This window comes from Canis aureus, chromosome 22 (genome assembly GCF_053574225.1).
Source record: "Canis aureus isolate CA01 chromosome 22, VMU_Caureus_v.1.0, whole genome shotgun sequence".
Taxonomy (NCBI): Eukaryota; Metazoa; Chordata; class Mammalia; order Carnivora; family Canidae; genus Canis; species Canis aureus.
The window spans coordinates 2,411,300-2,427,096 of record NC_135632.1 but is presented as its reverse complement, the minus strand read 5'-3'; the positions used below and the strand labels follow the sequence as shown (position 1 = coordinate 2,427,096).

Genomic DNA, 15,797 nt, shown 5'->3' with positions numbered 1-15,797 from the left:
AATAAAATAGGGGTGCCTGGCTAGCTCAGTTGGGAGAGCAAGCACCTCTTGATCTCAGGGTTGTAAGTTCAAGCCCCACGTTGGGTGATGAGATAACTTAAAAATAAAAATCTTTAGGGACCTCTGGGCAGCTCAGCGGTTGAGCATCTGCCTTTGGCTCAGGGAACGATCCTGGGATCGGGATCGAGTCCCACATTGAGTCCTGCATGGAGCTCCCTGAAAGGAGCCTGCTTTTCCCTCTACCTATGTCTCTGCCTCTCTCTGCATGTCTCTCATGAATAAATAAATAAATCTTTAGAAAAAGTAAAAATCTTTAAATATATGTATAATTAAAATAGTTGAGATCTGTGCTATATATAGTTCAGTCCACCTAACTGTTCTGAGCATTTTTTCAATGTCACTGAAATGTCTTCAAAATATTCTTTCTAATGACTATAAAATTGTCCTTAGGATGAATGTCTAACTTATGTATTTATTTTAATAACTCTTATTATTTTCTAACCACAAAATAATTGCATGTCCGCTTATAAAATTAGAAAATGTAAGGTATAAATCACCTATAATCTTACTGTTCAAATATAACTACCATTAATATTTTGATATATTTCCTTCTAGTATTTTTCTGTAGCTAGCTATTACATACTTAAAATAATTGAGGTCATGTATTACAATAATCTTTCCATGCCATTAACAATCCTTTCAAAACAATTTTTAGTGCTTTTAAAATATTAAATGATGTATGTCTGATCTCACTCTCTTTCTGGTAGGGAGGAAAGAAATTTCCAGCCACTAAAGACAGAAAATGTCCAGAAATAGATGGGAAAGTTCTATATAAAGCCAGGCCCTCCGAGTTAAGAGTTTCTCTAGAAAGAGGCCAGACTTGCTTAGCATGTAAGAGCCAAGTGGTTGCTTCCCAAAAGCCAGATCGTCAAATCCAAGGTAGGGTAACTGAGTCAGAACTCTAGTTACAAGTGACAGAGTCATTTCTCAAACAAGTTCAAGAAGAAAAAAAATTAACACCAGAAAAAGGAACTGTTTTTAAAGATAGATAAGCAGGGAAGTAGGAAGGGAAGGAGGAAAGGGAGGAGAAATGTATTAACTGAGGAAAATAAAAAGAATTTCCATCACTACTGCATCCAAGGGCTCAAGCAATGTCCTTAGGACTTTCCTAATAGTTATCTCTCCTCTCTCTTCATCTGTGTTAGTATCGTTCTCTCCACTGTGGACAATATGGGGATTTTCTTGAAAGAAAGCTGGTCATAAGACTCTCTGGCTTATCTTTATAGATCTTGATCCCAAAGGAGGAGATAGCAGTTTTCCTGGTGGCTTCTGAAGAACATTATCAGCAAGGATTCTGGTTGCCTCAGCTGAAACAGCCACTGTTGGCCAAGGGGATAGAGTACCTGACTGGCAACGTTGGTATCTGAGGACCACACCTAATGGAGCGCAGGAGGGCCAGTTCCTCTGAGCTGCAGGGCAGGAGAAGTAGGGCTCTCCCAAACAAAGAAGAAATGCCGGCAGTCACGTCCAAGCAGGTAAGAGGTCAATGGTCATATCATCACAGGCAGCAGGATCTTAAGAGGGCAGAGAGGAGCAGTCTGGGAGTGATTCCAGGCCTGAGTGACCAGGTACATTCCTGCATGTTCAGGAGCCAGGAGCTGGAGGTGTGGCCATCAGTGGAGATGGGACATATGCGTGTACTTTCATTTATTTAACCGTTCCCACATTGTTAACCATTTACGTTCTTCCAGCTTCCCTTTTCATCAGTTATTGTGCTAAGAAGCACTTTCATTTTTCATGTATTTTGTAATAATATTTATTCACTTATGATATAAAATAGATGTAAGTTCATGAAAAACTACAGAGATAAACAAATACCTGTATTTCTACTACCCAGAGGCAACCAAATTGTGTGTGTCATTGTTGTATATAAATACACATGCACAGATATACATATATGTGACATACAAAATTGATCATACTTCAAGTAGAACTTTCATTCATGATTTTTAGTTAAAGCTAAGTTAGAAACAAGTTACGTTGATAAATATCCTTTGATATTAACATCCTGATAGAGACATAGTTCATCATACAACTTATCAAAACATTTTAGCCATTTCTCGCTTTGCAGACATTTGGGTTGTACCCGTTTTCTCACTATTAGAAGTAAATCTATATTAGGAATAAATATTCACCGGCATCTCTGATCATTTCATCTGACAGAGTCCTGGGAGTGGAGATACTGGGCCACAGCACAAGACCCTTAGGAGTGCAGTCACATGAACTGCCCCAGGGTCAACTGTATCAAGGTTCAAGGTGAGGAGGAAATGACAACATTCTGTAAGGCCCAAGACAGTCAGAATGTGGATGGTGGGAGGCCAAGAACTAACCTGAACGTGAAAGCTGTATCCCTGGCCTCACCGGGAAAAGACACGATTTGTTCAGGTTGCCATTCAACAAGACCAAATATTAACACGGATGATGTGGGGGGTTCTCATTTTAACTTACCCAGCGGTGACCAGTGGGTTGGCTGATGGGAAAACAACCCCGCTTCACTCCTTACCTCCATTTCACCCCTACTCTGGCTTGAGCTCCACCTTCCCCCAGCTACCCAAATTGTCTCAGGGAGAATTATCTCTACCAAGGAATGCAAGTAGAACCAAGCAGAGAATTGTATTTGTCCAGAAATGTTCCATAGTCTTTTTTCCCCACATCAGCCGGGGCGGTGGTGGTGGTGGTGGTGGTGGTGGTGGTGGTGGGACAACACTTCCCAGAGGACTCTGTTCTGTGGGAAATGAGAACAAACGGAGCCGTCCAGCATCGCGGGGCAGTCTGGCAGAGCTGGCAGTTAGGAGAGGGATCCCGACAGGTCTGCACAGCTGGCACAGGCGCCGGGCGCTGGAGGGGGGCTGCAGAGGCCCCGCCGCGGGGAGCAGAGGGATCGCAGAGATTTTTAGAGGCTCTCAGGAGTACAGAGCTTTAGGAAAAAGAACGATGGCCAAGGAGGATTCGGAGATGCTTTCTGTAAGGCGCCATGTATTCGGTCTGGCTCTAAGAATGCCAACATCAGAGGTTTGCATTACTCCTCAAGGCTTCCAGAGACAGATCCAGGTTTCCCTGCCATGTGACTCTGCACACAGGATGGGCCACACGAAACCTAGGAAGAATGTCCAAAGGAACCCAAACACGAGCCAGCATATTTTCCCTAGAAAGGAATTTGTAGATTCTATAGGAGACTCTCCACAGGAGAATCTATAAGACCTGTAGAATTTATTCACTCCCCCTCCACCTTTTTTTTTTTTACTCTCTGATCCTTCACGCAAATGCTTAATACCCTTCTGTTTCATAACTGGATTGACCTGCCGTGTTGCCGTGGAAAAGACATTCTGCAGGACGTTCTGGGCTCTCTGCTCTGTGATTTTCCTTCCTCACCTCACCACATTCTCCTGACTGAGTGTATAGCTGATTATTACAGCCAAGGCCTTGCTTTACCCACACTGATACACTGCATAACCTTGATCCAGAGCTTTCCATCTAGTATTTGCGATACACATACTTGCCAAATTTTAGTGAAGGCAGAAAAAATAATCAGGGTGGCAAGGAGAAACTTTTCAGTCACTAAAAAGTCTGTTGACTTGATGAACAATGAAGACACAGCAAACACGGATGGAGGGCTTAATACAGAGAAAACTCATCTCTTGAGCCTGTTGTTGTACAAAGTGTTTTCTGTTCTCCCTCAAGAATGTGACTTTTCATCTGAAGATCATTTTAAAATTGGCTGCTAAGCAAAGCCCCATGTAGAAGAAAGAAGAAAGTTTCTTCTTGATAAAGACCCAGCTTCTATTGGCAAAGGGCAGGTGAGGTCAGATGAGACCACTCTCCATTTCTAAAGAGCAACGCACTCATTTTGTATGGTTTAAAATTCTTTAACGAAAAAGTGCTGCGGCCTGCTGATTTAAGGTATGTATTTGATTTAGTTTATCTTATCTGAGGATGAAAGGAGAAAAGAAATGCGGTTTGGGAAGGGAGGAAGTCTTCTTAGGCCACTAGCCCCAAGACAGAAAACAACCAACAACAAAAAAGTAGAGGACAGACAAGTCAAAGGAACAAAAAGGGACAGGGGCCTTAGGAGTTAACCCTGGAGAGGCGCCCCTCCACCTCAGTGGGAGGCCCGAGGGGCAGAAGGAAGCCAACAGAAGAGTTGTCCTGTGTCTCCCTTCACCAGGCCGGCTCCCGCCTCGACCCTGGTCCAGCCAGGTGAGAGCAGGTGCTTGTCACCAACAAAGGAATTAGGGATTGTTGTGCAAGCCATGGTGGGGGCTACCCCTCCCCGCCTGCCTGGGACCCCAGGTTCCAGCACCAACGGGCCTGCAGCCTGGGAAATCCCTCCGTTCCCTGCACCTTCTTCCCAGGACTTCAGAACCTTCAGGGTGCGTCCTCGCAAACTCCGAGTGCCTCCATACAAGGCCGGAAAGGCAGCGACAACTGGGGGGACGCAGGGTCTCAGCCTGTGCGACACGACGCGTCTGTGACATCTGGCTGTGAGGACGGGCAGGGGAGGGCCTGCAGGTCTTCAGGATGCACACGATGCCAAAAGTATAGAGAATTTACTTTTTACTCATTTGAAATATATAGAATGCTGTTGATATTCTCGTTGTTATCCATGTTCTCATGTCAGTGGAGGGTGTTTGATGTGCGGTGGGTGCAGAGGATGCCTGGGGCCCCGCTGGCTGCCCCGGGCTGCTCCACCCGGACTCAGTCCACAGCCCCCACTTCTCCCTTCCTCTCGCCCCTCCCTGGGGCGTCTGAGTTCTAAGCAGGCCTCCCACCTGGCTGAGCTCCCCTCCCCCCCCATGTCAGGCATTGTCCCCTTACCTCCTCCCTGGCTCCTTCTCCAGCACTCACAGGTGCTTACCCTGCTGCCGTCTTTAAAAGACATCATTTCTCTATCCCAATTGTTCTCGGCTCTGGCTGGTCATTTAGGATCACCCGGGGAGCTGCAAACCCTTATCGCTTGGCTGCACCTCCCAAGGATGAATCAGAAGTGGCAGGGGCGGGGCCCAGGTGTCAGAAGGGTTATAAAGCTCTCCAGGTGATTCCGTCCTGAAGCCGGGGTTGAGAAACACCACTCAGAGCTCCCGGTCCGCCAGCTACCTGCATCTGTCCTCCTTCGCTGCCTAACCTGACCCGCCACCTCCTTTCCGGCCTCGCTCCTTCGAGCCTCCTGCAGCGCCATCCGGCTCCTGCGCGCTCCGCTCCCTCTCTGCCCTCTGATATTTCAGGTTGTGCCAAGAAGAGCACTGGTCATTGTAATAGAACCCGAAAAACGCCCAGGTATGTGGAAGGCTCTCACTATGCTGCAAAAGGACCGCTTGAGTTAGGGCTCTTCATAGATGGCTTGAGGGGACAAACCGAAGTGCTGTGGAATAGGTGGATTCCCCATATTTCAGCCTGGCACCTCACAGATAAGTAGGCCTGCTGAGTGGATTCCAAGTGACTTCTCTGGGGGAGAATAGAATAAATTGCATATATCTTCATTTAGAAATGCTGAGTCTCAGAGTTAACGATACTGTGTTGTAGATTTGAAAGTTGCTGAGACAGTAGATCTTAAAGGCTCTCATAACTGTGAGTTGACAGATGTTAACTAAGCTAACTGTGGGGATCATTTTGTAATATATACATTTATCAAATCATTATGTTGTACGCTTGAAATTAACACAATTTATATATTAATTCTATCTCAATAAAAAATGAAAAGGGAAGGAAAAAAAGAGAAATGCTGACCCTAATTCTGGAAACCTTAGACCTAAATATGAAAATTTTAAGTGCTTTAAATCTGTAAAACTAGTCTGAAATAGATGATCTTAATAAAAAGGCTTAGCATACCTGTTGCAAGATCTAGTACATATTTACGAATATTGTGGGCATATTAAATATTTGCACATGCATTGTAATTTATTGCCTAGTACTTATCCGCCCCCCCCCCCATTCTACCCACTTTCCCTTCCTAAACGGAACCATGCAGCTGTTAGTTAATTTAAGGGAGTCAATTCTTCTATCATTCTCTTGCACCACAGTGGTTCAGAATGACGTCGTTCATATGCGGTGGGGAACCTGGAGAAAAAAGATCAAGTCTGGTGATGGTGCTGCTGGTTGAGATTCTGCAACCTTAGATGTTTGTTTTCCAAGGGAACAATGCCAAACAAAACAAAAACAAAAACTGAAGTTCTAAAAGCTGTTGTTCTTACACTTTCATTAAGCTACAGCTTTTGAAATCTAAAATTAAGTTCCAATTACTGGTTCTAAGAGAGGCTGTTTTTCCATAGGACCCCTATGTGGCTTTTAAGAATTCTGGGGGGTTAATAATTTGTCTTAGCGCCAAACCCCTGGCTTCATTTTCCTTTGCCCATCTGCACATTTTGCATGCATATGGGCTGTTGGAGTGCATATGTACCCAAGCCTTTGCATATGGAATGAGTATGCTTTCAAAAAAACCCAGGCTCATAAAAGTTCTAAAGGCGGTGGTGAGTACTTGGAGGGGGTCCAGCCACACGCTGCAGATGGCGCTGCTGTGATGTGGAAGGGGGTTAGTTCACAGCTCTGATCCGTCCTCAATCCCCAGAACCTCCCGGCTCTTGAATGGATGGCACTGGATCTGTACATTTACTATTTCTGAGGGGCTTTCACCCGGCACTTAAGTATGAAATTCATGGAGGATAAATGCAAGGCTATTTTTAATGAATGCAGAATAATGTCTACTCTCCTTTGTTTGCAACTTGGAGAAAAAAAAGATTGCCCTAAAGGCTAAACCCAGTGTCAGTGTTTGATAATAATGAATAATAATAGCGATCATCAAACTCTAATTTGCTGCAAAAGAGGAAACAAATAATAGGCTACCTATGATCTTGGGGGTGTCTCAATCTTTTTCACTTAGTGCCACAGAAAGCCAATTGTCTAGTGAAAGTAATGCTTTGTGTGCCTTTAAGTCATGTTACTGCCTGAGGAGGCTGCTGGATGGGAAGGGAAAGTGGAAGGAGTATTGGATCTAACAAAGAATATGTAAAACATTAAGTTGTCGTAGCTGGGGGGCATTTGGAAGGTCTGATTTTGAACTCAGGTTTTTTTAAGGCCAAGATTTTACTGATAAGTTAGAGTCTGCAACAAAGGTTGCAGCAAAGAACAACACGAACACCACCAGCCCCTGGTGAGTTTTGACTCTGAGCTCTAGCCACAAAGCAATTGTATTTGGGAATAGTGGCTGAGCTCAGGTCCGGCCTGAAAGCCAGAGGCAGGGGACAGAATTGTGACCTACTTTTGAAGGTTCTAGTTCCATTTAACTTGTGCTCCAACGCGGTGCCTAGCGCAGCTCCCCATACATAGCTGGCACTCAAAGATATTCGTTGAGCTGAAATTACTGCTACCTCCTGGACAAGCACAAAAAGGGTAGGAAGTGGGGACGTGACAACACTTATCTGAGCTGGTGCAGTTGGGAGAGAATTGCTTTACAGTCAAGAGTGACTGCGAAGGGAGGGGAAGGGACAGGAGAGTGGCTGCCATGCCTTGTAACAAATCTTTTGATGGGATAAAAATACAAATGCCTTGGTTCTCAGCTAATGCAAAGCAATGAGAATCTAACACGATCTAAACCAAGGAAGGATGGAGCTCGCTTAGGAAGGACAATTCAGAGGGGTTATTGTGTTATCCATTTATACATGAATTCATTCCAGGAATGGACGTCCCATGCAACAGGCGTCATTCGGGTCCCTCACTGAAGCATGGCCAGCTGGGAAGCCATGGAGTGGCTATACTCCCTGGGTGCTTTCTTCAACTTGTGGATTTCTCAGATGAATTTTTTAAAGTACTACATTCAATTGACCGTTGTTAAAGCTGTGGTGAAATAACTTCAGAGGAAGCACATTGAAAGTAAGAGATGATCTCTTCCTCCCCACACTGAAACAATGGTGGGTCAGATGGATTGGTGCAAAAGGCGATCAAAGGATAGCACATTGGTTTATACATTTGGTCCTTGATAACCATTTCTGAGAGTTATCTGTTACTAAGAAATGAAGGCTAATGAGGCTTTATATTGAGCCTATTTCTAAGTTATTAAGTACTAGCGTTTAGGGGCTGTCGGAGGATGACTGCTACACAGAGGCCCCATAGAGCAGATGGGTACAGGTGCTGTCCAAGTGACAACACAGAGCGAAGAGCAGAGGGCCCAGGACAGACCAGGTGGTCATGTTGTACATTTTGGGGACATGCAGAGTGAAGAGCCTCAAAGGAGACAAAAGGAATAGTCAGAGATGACGGAGGAAAATCAGGAGAGGTCCCTAGGTGATCTAGACACGCATGTTTCCAAAACAAAGGAGTAAATTTTAACAAATTATAATAATGAGCTTTGTAGATTTAGTCCATGGTAGTATTTTCTTTGTCTATTTAGCTCCTTCAAGCGTCAGAGAGTTCAGTATCTGCCTGAACTCCAGGATCATGACATGAGCTGAAGGCAGATGCCCAATCGACTGAGCTACCCAGACGCCCCAGTAAGTTCTGAATAGTCTACGGTGACCATGCTTCCTGAATCCAATATTGAGTCACATGAGCTGACAGGGGGGCAAAAATTTGATATCAGGTTGTAATGGAAAAGTGTGGATAGAGGATAGCTATGGGTGTTTCGTCTTAGCCTTTGACTTAAGCCCTGAGAAATCACAATTATAATATCTTCCTATGGAGCCTCTCCATCCCTCAGTATTTTTTACTATCTAAATAAAGACCTTTTCCAAGACCATTACACTTTCTAAAAAATAAATGTTATTTTTTTAATTAATATTTTCTCTAATGAGATACTTTTTTCTAAGAAAAAGAGCAAGCACGTGCACATGTGTGCATGAGGGGTGGTGGGGAGTGGTACCGGAGGGACAGATGGAGAGAGAATCTTTTTTTTTTTTTTAATTGAGAGGCTATTATCTGTTCCCTATTTATTTTTTTAAATTTTTTATTTAAATTCAATTTAATTGGACACTTGGGTGGCTCAGTGGGTTAATCGTCTGCCTTCAGCTCAACTCATGATCCCAGGGTCCTCAGATGGAGTCCCACATCTTCTCCCTCTTCCTCTGCCCCTCCCCTCTGCTCGTGCTCTCTCTCTTTCTCTCTCTTTCTCTCTCAAATAAATAAAATCTTTAAAAAAAATTAAAATTTCAATTTAGTTAACATAGTTTATTATTAGCTTTAGAGGTAAAATGTAGTGATTCATTAGGTGCATACAATAACCAGTGCTCATTACATCAAGTACCTTCCTTAATGCCCATCACCCAATTATCCCATCCCCCCCACCTCTCCTCTAGCACCATGTTTGTTTCTTATAGTTAAGAGTCTCATGGCTTGCCACCCTCTCTGTTTTTATCATATTTTATTTTTCATTCTCTTCCCCTGTGTTCATCTGTTTTGTTTCCTAAATTCCACATATAAGTGATATCATATGGTATTTGTCTCTCACTGACTTATTTCACTTAGAGCATAATACCCTCTAGTTCCAACCACATCATTGCAAAACGCAAGATTTCATTCTTTTTGATGGCTGAGTAATATTCCATTATATACATATAATAGTCCATTATATATGTATGTACATACATAGCACATCTTCTTTATCCATTAATCTGTTAATGGATGTCTAGGTTCTCTCCGTAGTTCAGCTATTGTGGACATTGCTGCTATAATCATTGGGGTTCACGTGCTCCTTTGCATCACTATTTTTAGGATAAATACCTAGTAGTACAATTGTTGAATTTTAATCTTTTGAGGAACCTTCATACAGTTTTCCAGAGTGGCTGCACTGGCTTGCATTCCCACCAACAGTGTACAAGGGTTCTCCTTTCTCCACATCCTTGCCAACATCTGTTGTTTCCTGAGTTGTTCATTTTAGCCATTCTGACCAGTGTGAGGTGGTATCTCATTGTGGTTTTTTGATTTGAGTTTCCCTGGTGAGTGATGTTGAGCATTTTTTCATGTGTTTGTTGGACATGTGTAGGTCTTCTCTGGAGAAATGTCTGTTCATGTCTTCCCATGTTTTTGACTAGTTTTTTTGGTTTTTTGGGTGTTGAGTTTGATAAGCTCTTCATAGATTTTTGGATACTAGTTCTTTATCTGACCTGTCATTTGCAAATATCTTCTCCCATTCCATAGGTTGCCTTTTAGTTTTGCTGATTATTTCCTTTGTTATGCAAAAGCTTTTTATCCTGATTAATAGTTCATTTTTGCTTTTGTTTCCTTTGCCTTTGGAGATGTGTCTATCTGGAAGTTGCTGCAACCAAGGTCAAGGAGGTTTCTGCCTGTGTTCTCCTTCAGGATTTTGATGGATTCCTGTGTCACATTTAGGTCTTTCATCCATTTTGTGTCTGGTGTAAGAAAGTGGTCCAGTTTCATTCTTCTGCATGTCGCTGTCCAATTTTCCCAACGCCATTTGTTGAAGAGACTGTCTTTTTTCCATTAGGTATTCTTTCCTGTTTTGGTGAAGATTAGTTGACCATAGAGTTGAGGGTCCATTTCTGGGTTCTCTTTTCTGTTCCATTGATCTATGTGTATATTTTTGTGCCAGTACCACACTGTCTTGACGATCACAGCTTTGTAATACAGCTTGAAATCTTGCATTGTGATGCCTCCAGCTTTGGTTTTCTTTTTCAACCTTCCTTTGGCTATTTGGGGTTGCTGGTTCCATACAAATTTTAGAATTGTTTTTTCCAGCTCTGTAAAAAATTCTGGTGGTATTTTGATAAAGATTGCACTGAATGTGTAGATTGCTCTGGGTAGCACAGACATTTTAACAATGTGTGTTCTTCCTATCCATGAGCATGGAATGTTTTTCCATTTCTTTGTGTCTTCCTCAATTTCTTTCTTAAGTGTCCTGTATTTTCAGAGGACAGATCTTTTACTTCTTTGGTTAGGTTAATCCTATGTAACTTATGGTTTATGTGCAATTGTGAAACGGATTGATTCCTTGATTTCTCTTTCTGCTGCTTCAGTGTTAGTGTATAGAAATGCAACAGATTTCTGTGCGTTGGTTTTATATATTGTCATTTTGCTGAATTCCTGTATCAGTTCTAGCAATTTTTTGGCAGACTCTTTTTTGTTTTCTATATAGAGTATCATGCTGTCTGTGAAGAGTGAAAGTCTGACTTCTTTGCTGATTTGGATGATTTCTTTTTGTTGTGTGATAACTGAGGCTAAGACTTCTAGTACTATGCTGAGTAACAGTGGTGAGAGGGGATGTCCCTCTCATGTTCCTGATGTTACAAGAAAAGTTCTCAGTCTTTCCCTGTTGAGGATAATATTCTCTCTGTGGGTCTCTCATATATGGTTTTTATGATGATGAGGTATATTCCTTCTATCCCTACATTGTGGAAGGTTTTTATTAAGAAAGGATACTGTATTTTGTCAAATGCTTTTTCTGCATCTATTGAGAAGATCATATGGTTCTTGTCCTTTTCTTCATTTACGAATGTTGAACCACTCTTGCAGCCCAGGAATAAATCCCATTTAGTCGTGGTAAATAATCCTTTTAATGTACTGTTAGAACCTACTAGCTAGGGGATCCCTGGGTGGTTCAGTGGTTTAGTGCTTGTCTTTGGCCCAGGGCGTGATCCTGGAGTCCTGGGATCAAGTCCCATATCAGGCTCCACGCAGGGAGCCCTCTGCCTGTGTCTCTGCCTCTCTGTGTGTCTTTAATGAATAAATAAATAAAATCTTAAAAAAAAAAAAAGAACCTATTAGCTAGTATCTTGGTGAGAATTTTTGCATTCATGTTCATCAGGGATATTGGTCTGTAATTCTCTTTTTTAGTGGGGCTTTTGTCTGATTTGAGGATCAAGGTAATGCTGGATTCATAGAATGAATTTGGAAGTTTTCCTTCCATTTCTATTTTTTTGAAACCGCTTCAGAAGAATAGGTATTAATTCTTCTTTAAATGTTTCATAGAATTCCCCTGGGAAGCCATCCAGCCCTGGAATCTTGTTTGTTGGGAGATTCTTGATTACTAATTCAATTTCTTTGATAGTTATGGGTCTGTTCAGATGTTCTATTTCTTCCTGTTTCATTTTTGGTAGTTTATATATTTCTAGGAATGTGACTATTTCTCCCAGGTTGCCTAATTTGTTAGCATATAATTGCTCATAATATTCTCTTATAATTGTTTGTATTTATTCAGCGTTGGTTGTGATCTCTCCTCTTTTGTTTATGATTTTATTTATTTGGGTCTTTTCTCTTTAATTTTTGAAAAATTTGGCTAGGAGTTTATCGATATTGTTAATTCTTTCAAAGAACCAGCTCCTAGTTCCATTGATCTGTTCTTTTGTTTTTTTTTTAAATTTCTGTATCATTGATTTCTGCTCTAAACTTTATTATTTCACTTTTCCTGCTGGATTAGGTTTTATTTGCTGCTCTTTTTCCAGCCTCTTTAGGTGCAAGGTTAGTTTGTGTATTTGAAACTTTTGTTGCTTCTTGAGGAAGGGCTGTATTGCTATATACTTCCCTCACAGGACCACCTTTGCTGCATCCCAAAGGTTTTGAACTGTCCTGTTTTCATTTTAATTTGCAACCATGTATTTTTAAAATTCTTCTTTAATTTCCTGGTTGACCCATTCATTCTTTAATAGGATGTTCTTTAACCTCCATGTATTTGTGGTCCTTCCAAATTTCTTCTTGTGGTTGACTTCCAAGTTTCATAGCATTTGTGGTCTGAAAATATGCATGGTATGATCTCAATCTTTTTGTACCAGTTGAGTCCTGATTTGTGACGCAGTATATGATCTATTCTGGAGAATGTTCCATGTACACTTGAAAAGAATGTGTATTCTGCTGCTGTAGGATGAAATGTTCTGTATATATCTGTTAAGTCCATCTGGTCCAGTGTGTGTCATTCAAAGCCTTTGTTTCCTTTTTGATCTGCTTAGATGATCTGTCCATTGCTGTGAGTGGGGTGTTAAAGCCCCCTACTGTTACTGTATTATCAATGAGTTTATTTAATTTCATCACTAATTGATATATATATATATATATATATATATATATATATATATATATATATATATATATTTGGCTGCTCCCAAGTTAGGGGCATAAATATTTACAATTGTTAGATCTTCTGGATAGACCTTGTACCCTTCCATCTCATATTACAGTCTTTGGTTTAAAATCTAGTTTGTCTGATATAGGGATAGCTACCCCAGCTTTCTTTTGATATCCATTAGCATGATAAATGGTTCTCCACCCCCTTGCTTTCAGTCTGTGTGTGTTTGGGTCTAAAGTGAGTTGGGAGAGAGAGAGAATCTTAAGTAGGCTCAACACCCGGCTTGAAGTCCATCACAGGGCTCAATCTCACAACCCTGAGATCATTACCTGAGCTGAAGTCAAGAGGTGGATACTTATCTGACTGAGCCACCCAGGTGCCCCCCAATGTAAATACTATTAAGATTATTTCTACTCTAAAAGTAAGACTCATGAGAGAAAATTCTAATTACAGAGAAGACAAGAAATTAGAGAAAATCACCCATTATAACTAAAATCCAGTCTGTTAACATTTTTAAGTGTGTTGCTTTTCCATCTTTTTTCTTTTTTCTACACATTAATATAATGACTACACCCAATGTGGGGCTCTAACTCATGAGCCCCAAGATTGAGTCACATGTTCTACCAAGTGAACTAGCCAGGTGCCTCTGTTGATATGGTTAAAAGCTATGATGGAGGCACCTGGGTTGCTCAGTTGGTTAAGCATCTGCCTTTGGCTCGGGTTGTGATCCTGGGGTTCTGGGATCCAGCCCCACATTGGACTCTGCTCAGAGGGGAATCTGCTTCTCCCTCCCCCTCTGCCCCTGCTTCAACCCCTCCCACTCTCTTGTGGTTGTTTATTGCTCTCTCTCTCTCAAATAAAGAAATAAAAATCTTTAATAAAAAACAAATAAAAGAGCTATGATGATTTACATTTTTAAATATCCACAAAATATGACAGTACTTACCATTAAAAAAAGATCTTTAATCTTGTACTGGTTTTAAAAATGGAGTCACAGTCTTTAATTTACCTTTCTTTGCACTAATAAGATTGAAGCTTTTTTCCATGGGTGTATTAATAGATTCTAGTCTAATTTAGAATTGTGCATATGGGTTCAAATCTCAGTTCATCCACTCATTTGAGCTGTTATAAGGTCCTTGGTGGCAAGCAATGGAACACTTAGGCTCAGTGGGACTAAATAATAAGGAAATGCATTCTCTCCCATAAGATGGAGCTCCAGATAGAGCTGCTCCAGGGGGCCTCAGATAATTAAAATTTGGGGGGGGGGCAGATAATGACCACCAGAATCTACAACTCTGAGCAAGTTCTAAATTTTAAAAATCCCTGGGAAGGGCTCTGACAGGTAAGGACTAACTCACAGTCTCATCTTAGATCAACCGTCATGATCACAGGAATAATGTCTACCTTGATGGTCAGACCTGGAGCAAGGCTCCCACTGTCGTCAGGAAGCAGGGCCAGTGTGATGGGTAGCCTCATCCAAATCCCTTCATTCGAGTGGAGAACAAGTCACTCCCCAAAGGAAATGTGTGTGTAGGGGTGGGAAGAGGGGCAGGGAAAGTAGCAGGAGAAGCAGTCAAGGTGCTGAGTAGACAAAAGCAACAGTTCCAGTATACAAATTGGCAGGCAAGGCCATTTGTGATTTCCCCTGACACAGCTCCAGCCTCCATTTTGTTTGTGTCACTCCATTCGTCTCATCCTATTAGGGACACTGAACTACTGTTGATCTCTGCATTTCCTGGGCTCCCCCTTTGTATGTGCCACTCCTTCTTCATCTAAGCCCTCCACGTAGCTAATTCCAACACACAGTTCAGCACATAGTGCAGTTGTCACCTGCTCTAGGAAGCCTACAAGGAGTCCATGCCTCCCCCAGTCAGTGTTAGAATCCTGAAGGAGCGTTCAGTGCTCAGGGCTACTCCATATGGAGATACACTCTAGCTAGTTTAAGCAGAAATTAATTAATTAATTAATTTATTAATTCAGGGTACAAGGTAACTTACAGAATTTCAGACAGGCAAGGAAGCCAAGCTTTGTTATTACTTAGCCTGTGAGCAACACAGCTAGGAGAAATATCCAAAATCTTATAGAAACCCCACAGCTAGCCACTGCCTGCCACCTCGCCCCTCCAATCCTAGAATCAGGATTTGAGAACCCTTGCAACAACTGTTATAAAAACCAAGCACCTCCACCATACTTCCTACCCGAGGGACCTTGTGGCCTCCACATATATATTTGCTTTCACCCTCTAAATCTCTGCCTGGCAAAAGTATGGTCACATAGAGAATCTAGCTACAAGGGAAACTGGGAAATAGTCTTCACCACAATAAACAGAGGGTTGTAGTAGTATTGAATGAGCCAATTTCCAGTATCTTCCATAACAGCTGTGTTATTAAAAGCATACAAAGTTATGGTATTCATACTATATTGTTATATAGATTCATAATCTGTATGAAATCTCTGCTTCCAGAAATATTTTTAATTTAATAACCATTTTTATCTGATATTATTATTGCTAAGCTAGCTTTATTTTGGATACTAATTTCCTGACATATCTTTTTCCTATCCCCTTATTTATAATCTTTCTGTTATTTTGTTTGAAGTATATTACTTGTAAGCAGTATGGGGAACTGAATTTTTTTTTAATTTGTATTTATTTATGATAGTCACAGAGAGAGAGAGAGAGAGAGAGAGAGAGAGGCAGAGACACAGGCAGAGGGAGAAGCAGGCTCCATGCACCGGG

The 15,797-nt window shown here is 41.7% G+C and overlaps 1 long non-coding RNA gene across 1 annotated transcript in view; it reads right to left on the bottom strand.

Moving 5' to 3' along the window:
- The window catches only part of LOC144293648 (uncharacterized), a 99,587-nt gene that overhangs the window by 9,568 nt on the left and 74,222 nt on the right, over positions 1–15,797 (bottom strand). The window lies entirely within an intron of this gene.